Below are 16021 nucleotides of genomic sequence, written 5' to 3' on the forward strand. Positions count from 1 at the left end.
CGGTGCGACGTAAAGCCCCTAGGAAAAAAAAGGATCTCTCCAACTGCCGTCCATTCCTCTCTTCGTAGCATGTATCAGACAAATAATTAAAGATATGACATTTTCCTACCTTAACACCATCTGTCGCGTCGATATTCTGAGTTTGAATAATATCTTCCCTATTTAATGATATACTACCATCGGTTTGAGGAGAGAATCCCTATTTGATATTCTTCCATGTTTACAGAAAATGAATAATTAAATAACAAGATTTGCCCAATATTGTCAAATAACAGGCTCGGTCCAGACAATAAATTTTGCCAATAGAACAGGGTAGAGTAATAACAGGCAATATCTCACAGGTACTGAAATCAAGAAATAGATCCTCAGGTAATAATATAAGGAATAAGAGTCTTCTTGGCCGGGTCCGAGCATGTAGGGGATGGAATCACTTGTTACAGTCACGTGTCCCAGTCAATTCCTTTGTCTGTTCCCTCTTCTTCTTTTGAGTCCAGGCTCGTAGTAGCTTCCACGTAATGAGACAAAATCTCCCGCTGTAAGCTCAAATCTCATAGCGACCCAAGCTTGTGGGCGGTGCTATATTCAGTTATGCGCATCACATTTACGAATATTTCGCTGGGAAGTCACTACGAGGTAGCAGTTCTAGTGACGTCGTATTCTCAGAATTTCATCGTGCTTGCAAGTGTCCCTCAGTCTGAGGCTATAACTGGTATATTAAATTGTTTGCCAAACCGAATTTAGACATAGGCCTAATATTGCAAGGCACCACGTTAAGAAAAATACAATATCCCGCTTTGTCTTTCAACGCACGTAATATAAAATAGAGTGAAATAATGATGTGATCATATATAAATTAATTGCCCTCCATATTCCCATAAACGAACTTAAGTTACATAAATATCAAGATCATTTACGTTTTAAACTGTCTTCATGTCGTTGTCTGCAGTGACTGAACCGACTGTTACAATCTACAAACTCACAATAGATGTGCCTCTTCCATTTTTTCTCCAAAAAAATTAACTACGTTCTTCGTAATGTTTTTTTCTCCCCATTAGCCACCACGGCATATCTCTTGGCATGTTTTGGATCGTTTCACAGAATTCCGATAATGTTATTTTTATGTTACACTTAGCCATTACCATCTGCTTCACAATATCTTCATTCTAATAGTTACTTTCTTGCTGAATTTCTTATATTTGATTTGAATCTCTTTACCCCATTAGTCCTCTATTCGTTTTCTGTCAAGCATTCTTGTAACATTCATTTGTCAGTTTCATTTAAATGTTTCACCTGGGGTTGTATCCTAAAATCAATATTTCCCTCCCATCTCCTCTTGTTAATCTTAACCAATACTTGGTTAGCTCTCTAGCGATATCTGCTTGAATGCTAATATCTTCACGTATGATAACTTCGCTATTACCTCTACGTTCTGGTAGACCCATTATTATTTTGCAGATTTTATTACTTATTTATTTAGTTCTTTGCTACCTACTTCAATAACCCGAATTTCTGCCTCATGCAATGCTCCTGATATCACAAACACATTTAAACGATGTTTATTTACTTTTTATTCGGTAATTAAAATTTTCCTCCCGATACACAATGTTTGAATGCATCTCTCTTACCGTTAAGACTTGCTTTTTTTTAATAGTTCATATTACTTCTGCAGACAGTTCTTGTATGCCTTAATCATGTTATTTGACATCCTCTTCCAGCCAGTTACAAAATGACAGCCCGTCTGTTCACCGAATCAGAAGTTTTTTATAGCTCTATAGCTGTAATTTATAATCTACCGCACTTTCTCTTTATATATTCTTCTATTATATTTTCATTATAAATGTATTATATATGATTCTCATTCCTTTCCTGAATCATGACTTTATTTATAACTATTAGTTCCTTCAGTATTCAGGGTTTTGTTTTGGTAGACTTAAAAACCTAATACACAAATACATTTTGTTTATTTCCCTCCTCCTTCTTAAAACCATTCTTCAGCAAGGTATTACTATAGGATATTCAACCATTATTATTGCTAGATCTGTGTTGTTCTTCCCTATGATATTCTCAATACCTACCTTCAAAATTCTGAAATATCACACGCCCCCCTTTAAGAATCCCTAAATTAATCTCGACGTTCCCCTCTACTACACATATTTCTAGCAATCTCTCTCCATTTTCTTGCATTCCTATTCTTCACTTATCTTTTCTTCAATTAATATTTCATCTATTTCTCTATCGCACGTTGGATTTCACCCACACTTGCATTAAACTCTCCTATTATAATTATTCCCGCTTTTTAATTCTTTAATTTAATCTGATTTTCTACTCCAATAAGATCATCATTTTTTTTCTCAACGAGGGACCTCAATGGATGTTTGTAGCAGAAATCTATGAGAATTCTCTCTCTCTCGCTGAATCCTTTTATTTACTTTCACACAAATCAGTTCAACTATTAATGATTCCATTGCTATACCTGGCTACAAATTTAATACTTTATAAACACCGATATATCTACCGGGTTTTGCACTTTACGAACTCTCCTCTGCTTCGCTTTACACCAAATATTATTATCCAGTATTCGTTATTCATACCATACCGGAAGCAATATTTCGATCATTACTCTAATCTCTGACCTCAAAATTTCCCAGTTTATTCAATATGCCCTCGATATTTATTTATCCTACTCTCCACCCTAGTTATTTGATTGTGGGTACATCTGCGACACTTACTGCTGTACTCCACATTATTCGTGGTTTCTCTAAATGTATGATGGATCCATTTGTGGAACTGATTATTTCCTCCTCCGTACCGCTCTTTTCATCCGTACTCTTTATTCAATTTTTATCCCAAGTGTCCTTCAACTATAATAATGATTTCATTTTTTTATTCACTATTTTGATGATATCGTCCATTTTGCAAAACTGCATCTTCTTTATGAGCAGCTTATCTGGGAAAAGGATGTTTTTACTTCATCATGGTGGCTCCTAGTTCTAACTTGCTCTACAACATATAGCGCCGCTTATTAATCTCTGCCGTTGTCGCCCATCATAAAACTGAACATTTCCGTAAGTGACACATCAGGTCGTTCCTTCATCTCCCGTAGTTGATTAGCAGTCCACTGCCTACTCCAAGAATCACCTACTATCAATAGTCCATTTCCATGTATATATGCTTTTAATCTAGAATTACGTGCACTGCCTAAATGAAAACGTAGCGTTTCCATATATTTGCCATTTCCTCTGGATCAAGTTACTTTTAACCGATATTTTAGATCCTTTATTGCCCTTTGCGCTAACCAAACATCTGCAGGCCTTCAAGATTGATATCATACTTATTTTAGCTGGTTTTCTTCCCATTCTTTTCCTATCGTAAAAGCTTTCTCAGTACCACACTCATTACACTCCACATTCATTTTCTCCCTAATTAAGGAAAGGGAGTTACTTTGCCCAAAATATATTTAAAATTGTCCTTACACGAATTTGCCAGTCCATAGATAATTTATCCTCGTATGTTCCTTTTCTCGTGTTAATTCCTATTAGTCCAAGCTTCCTCTCCCCTTCTTTTAAATCCGGAAATTTATTCTCCATTTAATCCAAGTCGAGCTTATTTTGAAACAATCTGTCCTCGATGTCAATGAGTTCTGTTTTTAAATGTCCCCATACCCTCGAATTCATCATTTTGGCTTATTAATTCTTCCTTAGTCTTATATACTTAACATACTTCTTTTGTAACCTTCTTAAGCATCTCTCAAGGCAGTCCAGGGCCAGGGTTTAACTCACAAATCACCCAATCACCAATAGCTTCATCACCACAACTGATGTTAACACCATATGCATAATATTATAGGGACTGTTGACCATTTGTACGTATTTCACTTTCAACTTACACTGAACCAGCCTATAGAGCATAAGTATTGCTCAATTTAAAGTCCCATGTTTTGTTAACGTACTCTTACTCCCAGTAAGCACTCAGAGCACTTACGTCCTTTCACCTCGCCGCTTGAATTGCAGCTATTGTAGTGAATTAATACATGTCAATTTGTAATATATGCCAGTTTATATAATCCCTACCTTAGCCAAAGTTCTACGAAAATTAATTGGACGATTAATAAAATGCTTCCTGAAGAATATTACTCTTTAAGCCATCAGCGTATTTTGATGCTAAATTTTCAAAACTATTGATTCAAAAATAACGGTCATTTAGGCTTACATTGTGTTGTAAGTACAGTACCACATGCTGAAAATGTGGAAAAATTCTACTATATTTACTTAGTTTAAGTTTTTTTAAATAGAATAATTCGATAATAAGTGTAATGTCATGAGTAATGCTAAGATTGGCTGCGATCCCTCAATTTACATCACCATTACTGCCATTAGGGAACAACTAATTACAGAAGTTTCTAAGTTCGAAGACTGAAGAACAGCTAATGATGCATATCAGCTATTACTGTGAAATATTTTTTGTGAGTGAAGAACGTAAAAATTTAATTTTGAGTGCGGTGTATAAATTTCGAACGTTCAGGAAGCCAATCAAGCGTCGTATCCTTGCTCTGGCCAGGGATTGCTTAATTGATCTATGATTCGGAAAAATCGCATACTTTTTATTATGCCACAGAGGTTGAAATTATGTAGCACTGTATACCGGTCTTAACTTCGTAATTTCTCTCATACTGTGAAGTCGACACATTGAAAATTTTTCAAGCCAACGCAGTTGGGCATTTACAATTTCACGATAGCCAGTGTGAAGATGGGTGAAATGGAACTTTTAACTATTCACCATAAATATTGAGAAATTGGTCATCAGGTAATTTGTTATATAGAGATTTGAGCTGTGATTATGAAGGGAGAAAAGGACTTACATTCTTTTAATCCCACGGTAAATAGGACTGTACTCCATCATGGTAGTAGCGGGAGACTTATCTAGTTATTCGAAGTCAGGTTGAATGTTACAACACGATGTTTATGTGAAGTCTGCTTCTAACTGTACGCGTCTGACCCGTCATTAATAGCGTCATGATTATTTCGAATCGATAAGTTCATGCCTTGGTACGCCAAAACGTGTGAATGAATTAGCAACCAAAAGGAAGTGTTAATTTATACTGAGTATTTATTGTCAGGTTTAGCAGAGGAAATAATTCCTCAATTTCTTCTTACAATTTGTTTACGTCGCACCGACACAGATAGGTCTTGTAGCGCCGATGGGATAGGAAAAACCAAGGAGTAGGAAAAAGTGGCCGTGGCTTTTAATTAAGGTACATTTCCAACATCTGCCTTGTGTGAAAATGGAAAACGACGGAAAAAACCTTTTCAGGGCTGCCGACAATGGAGTTTCGAACCCACTATCTTCCAGATGCAGGATCAGAGATGCGTGCTTCTGACCGAACGGCCAACTCTCCCTGTAATTCTTCAATTTGTGAAATATTCTCTGGGTGGAAAATGTTTCTTTTTTGTGCGTGCTACGTTACTACGACTCCAGAATAAGAGTGAATAGTGATAATATTTTGAGATCTGAAGAAATGAGTGGCTAATGATGGGGCCAGACTGTTACCTCCTAGCCACGGGATGACATCTGCTGGCAATGACCTATAAATGATAGAACATGTGTGTTATTATATACTTATTATGTTCCTTGTTGAAGTTCGATTTCGTTTTGAGTTCATGTACATTTATCTCATTGATGTGAAGCACCAGGTTGTGCCTAAGTATTTGTAGTAATGTATGTGGATAAATTTGTAGCTCTGTAGGATGCCTTGTTTTATATTTCTCATTATTCGAATGTTACCAGTAAGTACCAGTAAGATTGTACTCTTAAGTGATCTTCCTGTACTATTTCAAGTTAATTTTTTATACCGGTTGAGATGTTCTGTATTTAATGTCGCAGTGTTGATATTATCGTTCAGGAAATAAATCCGAATTTTAATATGAAATATTTCCCTTTGAAAACCCCTAAAACTCCAAGTGGGAACGTTTCTTTACATAACATTGTATCATTATATCAGAAAGTAAGGGCTATGTTGTGCTGACAATTCAGAATATAGTGCAGTATAAGTTTCATGGTAAAGTTTATCTGCTGCCGGGGAAGAATAGTTAACAAAGGATGCTTATGTAATGTCTAAGTGTAGGCCACAAGTTCATTATTCGGTGTCATGACATTGTTATGGTTTGAGAATTTCATCTTGATTGCAAATCAGATGTATTTTGCATGATGATGTGGCATTGGACGTTGTTTGTAACGTAATAGTCTGTGATTGTGGTAAATTTAGTGCTGAAGTTAGTGTCTGTGCATTAAAGGCCAGCCCAAAAAAGTTTTTTCATATGTTGATATTATTTTGCCTGTGATATAGCGCTGAAGGCAATGTTTGTGTAGTTGATGATATGATATCCAGTGATATTTCAAGAGGCAGGTTGTAACAAAGGTTTCCAGATTATGCCGGGTTTCCCAGAGACGTTTCTTTATCAAATTTAGATAGTCCATGGAAGATCGCGCAATTTTATTTACTTATTAGTATCAGAAGCAACACATCGTATACATTATTAGTTAAGAATGACAAGTAATTAGATATACCTAACAAGTAAAAACATACTAGAGGTACATTGAAAGTAACAATTATATCATATCGGACCAGAATTTGGCGAGATCTCGAGCATTTGGTTTGACCTTCACTAAATCTTCCATGGCGCAAACGAGAGGGCAGGAGTTGCAATTAAGGAAGTGCGCCATGGTTTGTTCTCCACAGGCACAGAGGGTTGACTCTTCAGATAGACCCCACTTCTTCATATTGTTCTTAGATCGAACGAACCCAGACCGCAGCCTTTTCAGACTCTTCCATATAGACCACGACTCTTCATAACAGGCTTGAAGATTTTCGGAAGGATCCATCCATCCATCCATTGAGATAAAGGTTTCTGGATCACCAGGAAGTTATTCTTGATGATTGAGGTGACTCGGAAAGGCACTCAGTAGAATGAAGAAAACTTCTACTCGAATTACATCGTTGTTGAGCAGGGTGATAATCATTTAATGGATGTGTTTGGGAAATGTTTACTTTAGATTTTTCATGTTTGCCAGCTGCTTCACGTCTAATATCTGGGGGAGCAATACCAGCCAAGCAGTATACCTTATCACAAGGTGTAGATCTTAGGGAACCAGTTATAAGCCGGCAAGTTTCATTTAAAGCAATATCTACCTGATTGGCATGACATGAACTATACCAAACAGGACATGCATATTCTGCTGCAGAGTAGCTCAGTGCTAAATCAGTAGTTCTCATTGTTTGAGCTTGCATTCCCCAGTTGGTGTTTCGTGTTAACACAATGTTGTTCAAACGTGAGTGCACGATCCAGAGTTATCCCTAGATATTTAGGTGTTGAGCAATGATCCAAGAAAGCACCTTCCCGGAAAATCTTCAGTTTTCTTCTTGCCTGCATATTCTCTAAGTGGAAAGTACAAACTTGCGTCTTTGAGGTGTTAGGCCTTAGATGGTTTGCTCTGTAGCATGGACTCAGTTCATCTAAGGCTTCGATTAGTCTCCGTTCAACACTCTCAAACTGATCACCCTGGGTGATAATAGCTCGACCATCTGCATAAATGAAGCTTTTTCTTCCTATTGGCAAGGGTTGCTCAGTCGTGAAAATATTAAGTAATAATGGAGACAAAACACTACCCTGGGGTTGGTCATTCCTGAGGTTCTTCCAACGACTATGTCGCCCTAGGAAATCTACAAAAAATCTTCGATATTCAAGAAGACATCAAAGAAATTCAGTCAGCTTGTTGTCCTTTGTCACCTTATAAAGTTTACTCAACAGAATTTGGTGACTAACTGCATCACAGGCCGCAGTTAGGTCTCTGAAGACTGCTCCAGTTATTTTCCGATCGTGCAATTCTTAGCCTTAAAGAAGGCATAGCCATTCTCAAGCTTATGATGTATTTTCTACATGTGTTGCATATAAGGCCTTACGTTGAAGCATCTCGAGACACTACACTTCCAGTGAGCTGAGACTTGTGATGGTTGATGTTATTTGGTGGAGATGCACTAGTAATGAGGCGACGGTAGGAATATTTTAATGACTAGAAACTAGGCCAGTTTATTTCGAAGTAAAAGTGTTCATGGGTTTAGGAGCTCCTTTGAAATCATTACCAGTGGAAATATTCCCTTTATTTGATCCCAAGATTCTGAATTACACATAGATTTGTGGTGTGCGAGTTTATGTCTGTAAGTCAAAACCAATTAACCGTTGTAAGTCGTTTAGTTTGTGTAGCCCACGTGTCCACTATATTAAATTGTAGTGCCGTAGTTGTCTTCATACTTATGTTAATTTATTGAGGATGATAGGAATTTCAGTGTAGGTACTGCCATGTGTTGGTATCCGATATGCAGTATTTACTTCTGTAGCATATGAGCAGGAATATCAGAGTTATGTGGGATTCCAACTCATGTAAGTAATGTGTTCAATATGAAACATAACAATAGTCTGAATGATATCTGGTAAGGAGTGATAATCTATATATATAAAGTAGCTTGTCCTGACTGACTGACTGACTGACTGACTGATTCATCATCGCCGAGCCAAAACTACTGGACATAAAGAAATGAAATTTTGGGGCTATATTCATATTAAGATGTAGGTGCTCGCTAAGAGAGGATTTTTGGATATTCCGTCGCTAAGGGGGTGAAAAGGGGGGTGAAATTTTTAAATGAGTGTGTCTATATCTCAAAACTTTAAAAGTTTACAGATGTGAAAATTGGTATTTAGAATCTTCTTTAAAAATAGGGAAACACGTATTTTTTTGTTTTCAGACAATCCCAATAGGAGGGGTGAAAAAGGGTGAAAAAGTGGTTGAATGCCTTTAATCCGGATACGCTACTTATATCTCAGAAACTGAAGATATTACAGACCTCAAAATTGGTACTTTTGATCGCTGTGAAAAATAAAGAAACACATATTTTTTTGTTTTTGGAAAATCCAATTAATGCGAGGGTGAAAGGGGGGGTGAATTTTTAAAATGAGTGCATCTATATCTCAAAAGTTTTAAAGTTTAGAGGTGTAAAAATTAATATTTAGAATCTTCATTAAAAATAAAGGAACACGTATTTTTTTGTTTTCGGAAAATTCCAATAGGAGGGGTGAAAAGGGGTGAAAAATGTGTTGAATGCCTTTAAAGAGAATACATATATCTCAGAAACTGAAGATATTACAGACCTCAAAATTGGTACTTTTGATCGCTTTTAAAAATAAAGAAACGCATATTTTTTGTTTTTGGAAAATCCAATTAATGCGAGGGTAAAAAGGGGGGTGAATTTTTAAAATGAGTGCATCTATATCTCAAAAGTTTTAAAGTTTAGAGATGTAAAAATTGGTATTTGGAATATTCATTAAAAATAAAGGAACACGTATTTTTTTGTTTTCGGAAAACCCCAATAGGAGGGGTGAAAAGGGGTGAAAAATGGGTTGAATGCCTTTAAAGAGAATACTTATATCTTAGAAACTGAATATATTACAGACGTGAAAATTGGTATTTGGGATCTACTTTAAAAATAAAGAAACAGGTATTTTTTCGTTTTGGGAAAATCCAAATAATGGGGGGTGAAAAGGGGGATGAAATTTTTAAAATGAGTGTATCTATATCTCAAAACTTTTAAAGCTTATAGATGTAAAATTTGGTATTTAGAAATCTCCTTCAAAAATAAAGAAACATGTACTTTTTTGTTTTCGGAAAATCCTAATAGGAAGGGTGAAAAAGGGTGAAAAATAGGTTGAATGCCTTTAATGAGGCTACTTATATTTCAGAACCTGAAGATATTACAGACCTGAAAATTGGTATTTGGGATCTACTTTAAAAATAAAGAAACAGGTATTTTTTCGTTTTTGGAAAATCCAAATAATGGGGGTTGAAAATGGGGGTGAAATTTTAAAATGAGTGTGTCTACATCTTTAAACTTTAAAAGTTTAAACATGTAAAAATTGGTATTTAGAATCTCCTTTAAAAATAAAGGAACACGTATTTTTTGTTTTCTGTAAATCCCAATAGGAGGGTTGTAAAAGGGTTGAATCCCTTTATGAGGACACATATATCTCAGAAACTGAAGATATTACAGAACTGAGAATTTGTATATGGGATCTCCTTTAAAAATAAAGAAACACGTATTTTATGTTTTTTAGAAAATCCAATTAATGGCGGTTTACTGGAGTGAAAAAATGGGGTGAATTTTTTGAAAGACTATATCTACAGAATATCTGAGAAAGGTAAAATGTTACAGACGTAAAAAGTGGGTATTTGTAATTTCCTGTAAATGTAAAGAAACATGGGTGATTCGTTTTTGGAAACTCCACTTAAGGGGAAATAAAAAGGGGTGAAATTTTAAAATGAGAATATCTACAGTATACATCAAAAAACTTAACATGTTACACAAGTGAAAATGGTATTTTTATCTCTATTAAAAACAAAGAAACGTGTATTTTTAGTTTTCGGAAATACCACTTGGGTGGAAGGGGGGCTGTGTGTAAAAGTGACTGAAAATGGTGTCGATTTCTTTTAATTAGGCTACTGATATCTCAAAAATGAAGATATTACATACGTGAAATTTGATATTTGGAATCTGCTTTAAAAGTAAAGAAACACGTATTTTCGGAAAATCCAATGAAGGGGGGGGGGGAATTGAAAAATTACTTTACTTAATTGTATCAGAATACATACATCTAATAAAAACTAAAGTTGTTACAGACGTGAAAATTGGTATTTGGCTCTCCTTTAAAAACAAAGAAAAACGCTATTCGAAGGGGAAACCATCTTGGGCGGCGGGAGTGAAAAGGAGTTGAATTCCTTTCATGAGGACACACAAATCAAAAACTGAAGAAGTTAAGAGTCGTGATAATTGGTATTTAGAAGATCATTTACTATTAAAGAAACAAGTATTTTCCCCCGGAAAATTCACCTGCGGGGGAGGGGGGCGGGGGTTGAAAGGAAGTGAAAAAAGGTGAATTATTTTTATGGGGATACTTATATCTCAAAACTGAAGGTAATAGACGTGAACATTGGTGTTTGAATCTCCTTTAAACATAAAGAAACACGCCTTCTTTTAATTTTTCTTTGGGGCGGGGTGTAAATATACTTAACGGCGGTGGTGTGTAAAAGGAGGTGAGACCAATTGATTTTACTTTTCATAACGTACTTATAAGGAGCCTCCGTTTCTCACTCGGCAGCGCGCCGGCCTCTCACAGCTGGGTTCCGTGGTTCAAATCACGATCACTCCATGTGATATTCGTGCTGGACAAATCGGTGGCGGGACAGGTTTTCTCTGGACACTCCGGTTTTCCCTGTCATCATTCATTCCAGCAACACTGTAAAATATTTAATTTCATTTGTCATTCATCGCTCATTGCCCCAGAGGAGTGCTTCGGCAGCCGGCACAATTCCTACTGTCGCCGCTAGATGAGGGCTTTATTCATTCCATTCCTGACCCTGTCGAATGGCTGGAAACAGGCTGTAGATTTTCGATGTACTTATTCGGATCATAAACCGATCATTTTTAATCTTTCCTGGGTTCGATTTCAACAGCCATCTTTTCCTTCGGAGAACATTCTTAGATTACAGTACTCTTTCCTGGCATATAAATAAAAATTTAAACACATTTGAAATAAACGATAGGAATGAGATTGACCGTAAAATTATTCACCTCTATAATAAGGTCAATAATGCACGGAAGTATGTCATTCCTATCGCCAGAAATCCCGCACACTTGCCTACGCGCGACAATGGTTCTGGTCACATTGTCAACAATGACAATGGTAGCAGATATAATTTACCGCCAAGTAGCGGTCTTGCATCTTGCTGTGGGGTCCAGAACATCTAATGATAATAATAATAATAATAATAATAATAATAATAATAATAATAATAATAATAATAATAATAATAATAATAATAATAATAATAATAATATTCTGGACCGTCGTCAAATTGTGCGGACCGTGCTGGAAACGGGTCCTGGCCTGGTAATGACTACGAATACAGTCAAGCCGCGGGTTCAGTACCGCCAAGGCACCCAAGACGACACCACGCCGGATCTCCGTCAGGATTTGATCCATACTAAAAATGCTTATAGTAAAAGATGGCAAAGATTTAGGGACCGAACTGACCGCGTGGAATACCTGGACCTACCTCGCGAAGTACGAAATCGATTGTTGGAAAGAAATATTGAAAAATGTGAGGTACTTTGCCGTAATCTCTCAGAAAACGAGTCAGATCGCGAATATCGGAGGATTATATATAAAACGTTAAGCATTTAATTATAAATTTCAGTATAATACCGTAGCGAAGCACGGGTATCTTGCTAGTCTATATATATAAAATAACTTGTCCTGACTGACTGACTGACTGACTGACTGATTCATCATCGCAGAGCCAAAACTACTGGACGTAAAGAAATGAAATTTTGGGAATATATTCATATTATGATGTAGGTGCTCGCTAAGAGAGGATTTTTGGATATTCATTCGCTAAGGGGGTGAAAAGAGGGGTGAAATTTTAAAATGAGTGTATCTATATCTCAACACTTTAAAAGTTTACAGATGTAAAAATTGGTATTTAGAATCTTCTTTAAAAATAAGGAAACCCGTATTTTTTTGTTTTCAGAAAATACCAATAGGAGGGGTGAAAAAGGGTGAAAAATGGGGGGAAATGGGTTGAATGCCTTTAATCAGGATACCAGTACTTATATCTCAGAAACTGAAGATATTACAAACCTGAAAATTGGTGCTTTTGATCTCTTTTAAAAATAAAGAAACACGTATTTTTTTGTTTTTGGAAAATCCAATTAATACGAGGGTGAAAAGGGGGTGAATTTTTAAAATGAGTGTATCTATATCTCAAAACTTTTAAAGGTTATAGATGTGAAAATTGGTATTTAGAATCTCCTTTAAAAACAAAGAAACAAGTATATTTTGTTTTCGGAAAATCCCAATAGGATGGAAGGGTGGAAAAGGTTGAAGAATGGGTCGAATGCCTTTAATGAGTCTACTTATATTTCAGAACCTGAAGATATTACAGACCTGAAAATTGGTATTTGGGGTCTACTTTAAAAGAAAAGAAACACGTATTTTTTCGTTTTTGGAAAATCCACTATTGGTGGGTGAAAAGGGGGCGTGAATTTTTTAAAATTAGTGTGTCTACATCTTAAAACTTTAAGTTTACAGATGTAAAAATTTGTAGACAGAATCTCCTTTAAAAATAAAGGAACACGTATTCTTTGGTTTTCGGAAAATCCCAATAGGAGGGGTATAAAAGGGTGAAAAATGGGCTGAATGCCTTTAATGAGGATACATATATCTCAGAAACGGAAGATATTACAGAACTGAAAATTTGTATATGGGATCTTCTTTAAAAACAAAGAAACACGTATATTTTAGTTTTTGGAAAATCCAATTAGTGGCGGTTAAACAGAAGTGACAAATTGGGGTGAATTTTTTTGAAAGACTATATCTCCAGAATATCTTGGAAACGGAAAATGTTACAGTCGTAAAGTGTGGGTGTTTGGAATCTCATGTAAATGTAAAGAAACATAGGTGATTTGTTTTTGGAAACTCCTTTTAAGGGGAACTCAAAAGGGGTGAAATTTTAAAATGAGAATTTTTACAGTATGTCTAAAAAAACGTAACATGTTACAGAAGTGAAAAATGGATATTTTATCTCTATTAAACATAAAGAAACGTGTATTTTTAGTTTTCGGAAATACCACTTGGCTGGAGGGGGGGTGTAAAGGTTTCTAAAAATGGTGTTGAATTCTTTTAATTAGGCTACTGATATCTCAAAAATGAAGATGTTACAGACGTGAAATTTGATATTTGCAATCTGCTTTAAAAGTAAAGAAACACGTATTCTTGGAAAATCCATTATGGGGGGGGGGTGAAAGAATTGAAAAAATAATTGACTTAATTGTATGAGAATACATACATCTAATAAAAACTAAAGTTGTTACAGACGTGAAAATTCGTATTTGGATTTCCTTTAAAAACAAAGAAAAACGCGTTTGGTGGGGGGGGGAACCATCTTGGGGGGCGGGAGTGTAAAGGAGTTGAAATCCTTTCATGAGAACACATAAATCAAAAATTGAAGAAGTTAGAGACGTGATAATTGGTATTTAGAAGATCCTTTACGATTAAAGAAACAAGTATTGTTTTTGCGGAAAAATTCACTTAGGTGGGGGGGGGGAGTAGTGTGAAATGAAGTGAAAAAAGTAAATTATTTTTATAGGGATACTTATATCTCAAAACTGAAGGTAATAGACGTGAACATTGGTGTTTGGAATCTCCTTTAAACATAAAGAAACACGCCTTCTTTTAATTATTTTTTTGGGTGGGGGGTGGCGGTAAATGAACTTAACGGCGGTGGGGTGTAGAAGGAAGTGAGACCAATTGAGTTTTTTTTTTTTTTTTTTGCTACGGGCTTTACGTTGCACCGACACAGATAGGTCTTATGGCGACGATGGGATAGGAAAGGCCTAGGAGTTGGAAGGAAGCGGCCGTGGCCTTAATTAAGGTACAGCCCCAGCATTTGCCACGGGAAACCACGGAAAACCATTTTCAGGACTGCCGATAGTGGGATTCGAACCTACTATCTCCCGGATGCAAGCTCACAGCCGCGCGCCTCTACGCGCACGGCCAACTCGCCCGGTCCAATTGAGTTTACTGTACTTAATGTACTTATAAGGATCCTCTGTTGCTCAGGCGGCAGCACGCCGGCCTCTCACAGCTGGGTTCCGTGGTTCAAATCCCGGTCACTCCATGTGACATTCGTGCTGGACAAAACGGGGGCGGGACAGGTTTTTCTCCGGATACTCCGGTTTTCCCTGTCATCATTCATCCCAGCAACATATAATAGTAATAATAATGATAATAATGTTCCGGACCGTCGTCAAATGTGCGGACCGCGCTGGAAACGGCTCCTGGACGGGTAATGACTAAGAATGCAGTCCGGCCGCGGGTTCAGTGCCGCCAAGGCACCCAATATGACACCACGCCGGATCTCCTGAAGGTTTTTATCGATATTAAAAATGATTATAGGAAAAGATGGCATAGATTTACGGACCCAGCTGGCCGGGAGGAATACCTGAGCGTAGTCCGGGTAGTACGAAATCGATTGCTGGGAAGAAAGATTGAAAAATGTGAGGAAACGTGTCGTATTCTAATAGAAAACGAGTCAGATCGGGAATTTTGGTGGATTCTCGCTGAAAACGAGTCAGATCGCGAATTTTGGCGGATTATATATCTAAAACAATAAGCATTCAATTATAAATTTCAGTAAAATACCGTAGCGAAGCGCGGGTATCTTGCTAGTCTGTATATATAAAATAAGAGTTTTGTCTGTACATTGCTCAGAATGTAAAAAGGATGATATTTCTGTATCAGTCGTGCCACAGTAACAAGGAAATGCACTTTTTACTTTTCCGTAATTTCTGTCTGTCTGTCTGTCTGTCTGTCTGTCTGTCTGTCTGTCTGTCTGTCTGTCTGTCTGTCTGTCTGTCTGTCTGTCTGTCTGTCTGTCTGTCTGTCTGTCTGTCTGTCTGTCTGTCTGTCGGTTCGTATGTATGTAGACCCATCACGAGGAAACGGCTGAAGAGAATTTAATGAAAATCGGTATACGAAGTCGGGTAATAAGTGGCTACAATCTAGGCCATGATTAATTTTACTAACGCTGAGACCGAGCTCCATAGCTGCAGTCGCTTAGGTGTGGCCAGTATCTAGTATTCGGGAGATAGTGGGTTCGAGCCCCACTGTCGGCAGCCCTGAAGATAGTTTTCCGTGGTTTCCTATTTTCACACCAGGCAAATGCTGGGGCTGTACCATAATCAAGGCGACGGCCGTTTCCATCCAACTCCTAGGCCCTTCCTGTCCCATCGTCGCAATAAGACCTATCTGTGTCGGTGCGACGTAACGCAAATAAAAACATCTAACGCTGAGTGAAATGGTAGTTTAGGGGAAGGCCTAAAATTTAGTTCTCAAATATTTTTATTAATGGTCGTATC

This window comes from Anabrus simplex, chromosome 2 (genome assembly GCF_040414725.1).
Source record: "Anabrus simplex isolate iqAnaSimp1 chromosome 2, ASM4041472v1, whole genome shotgun sequence".
NCBI classification, from domain to species: Eukaryota; Metazoa; Arthropoda; class Insecta; order Orthoptera; family Tettigoniidae; genus Anabrus; species Anabrus simplex.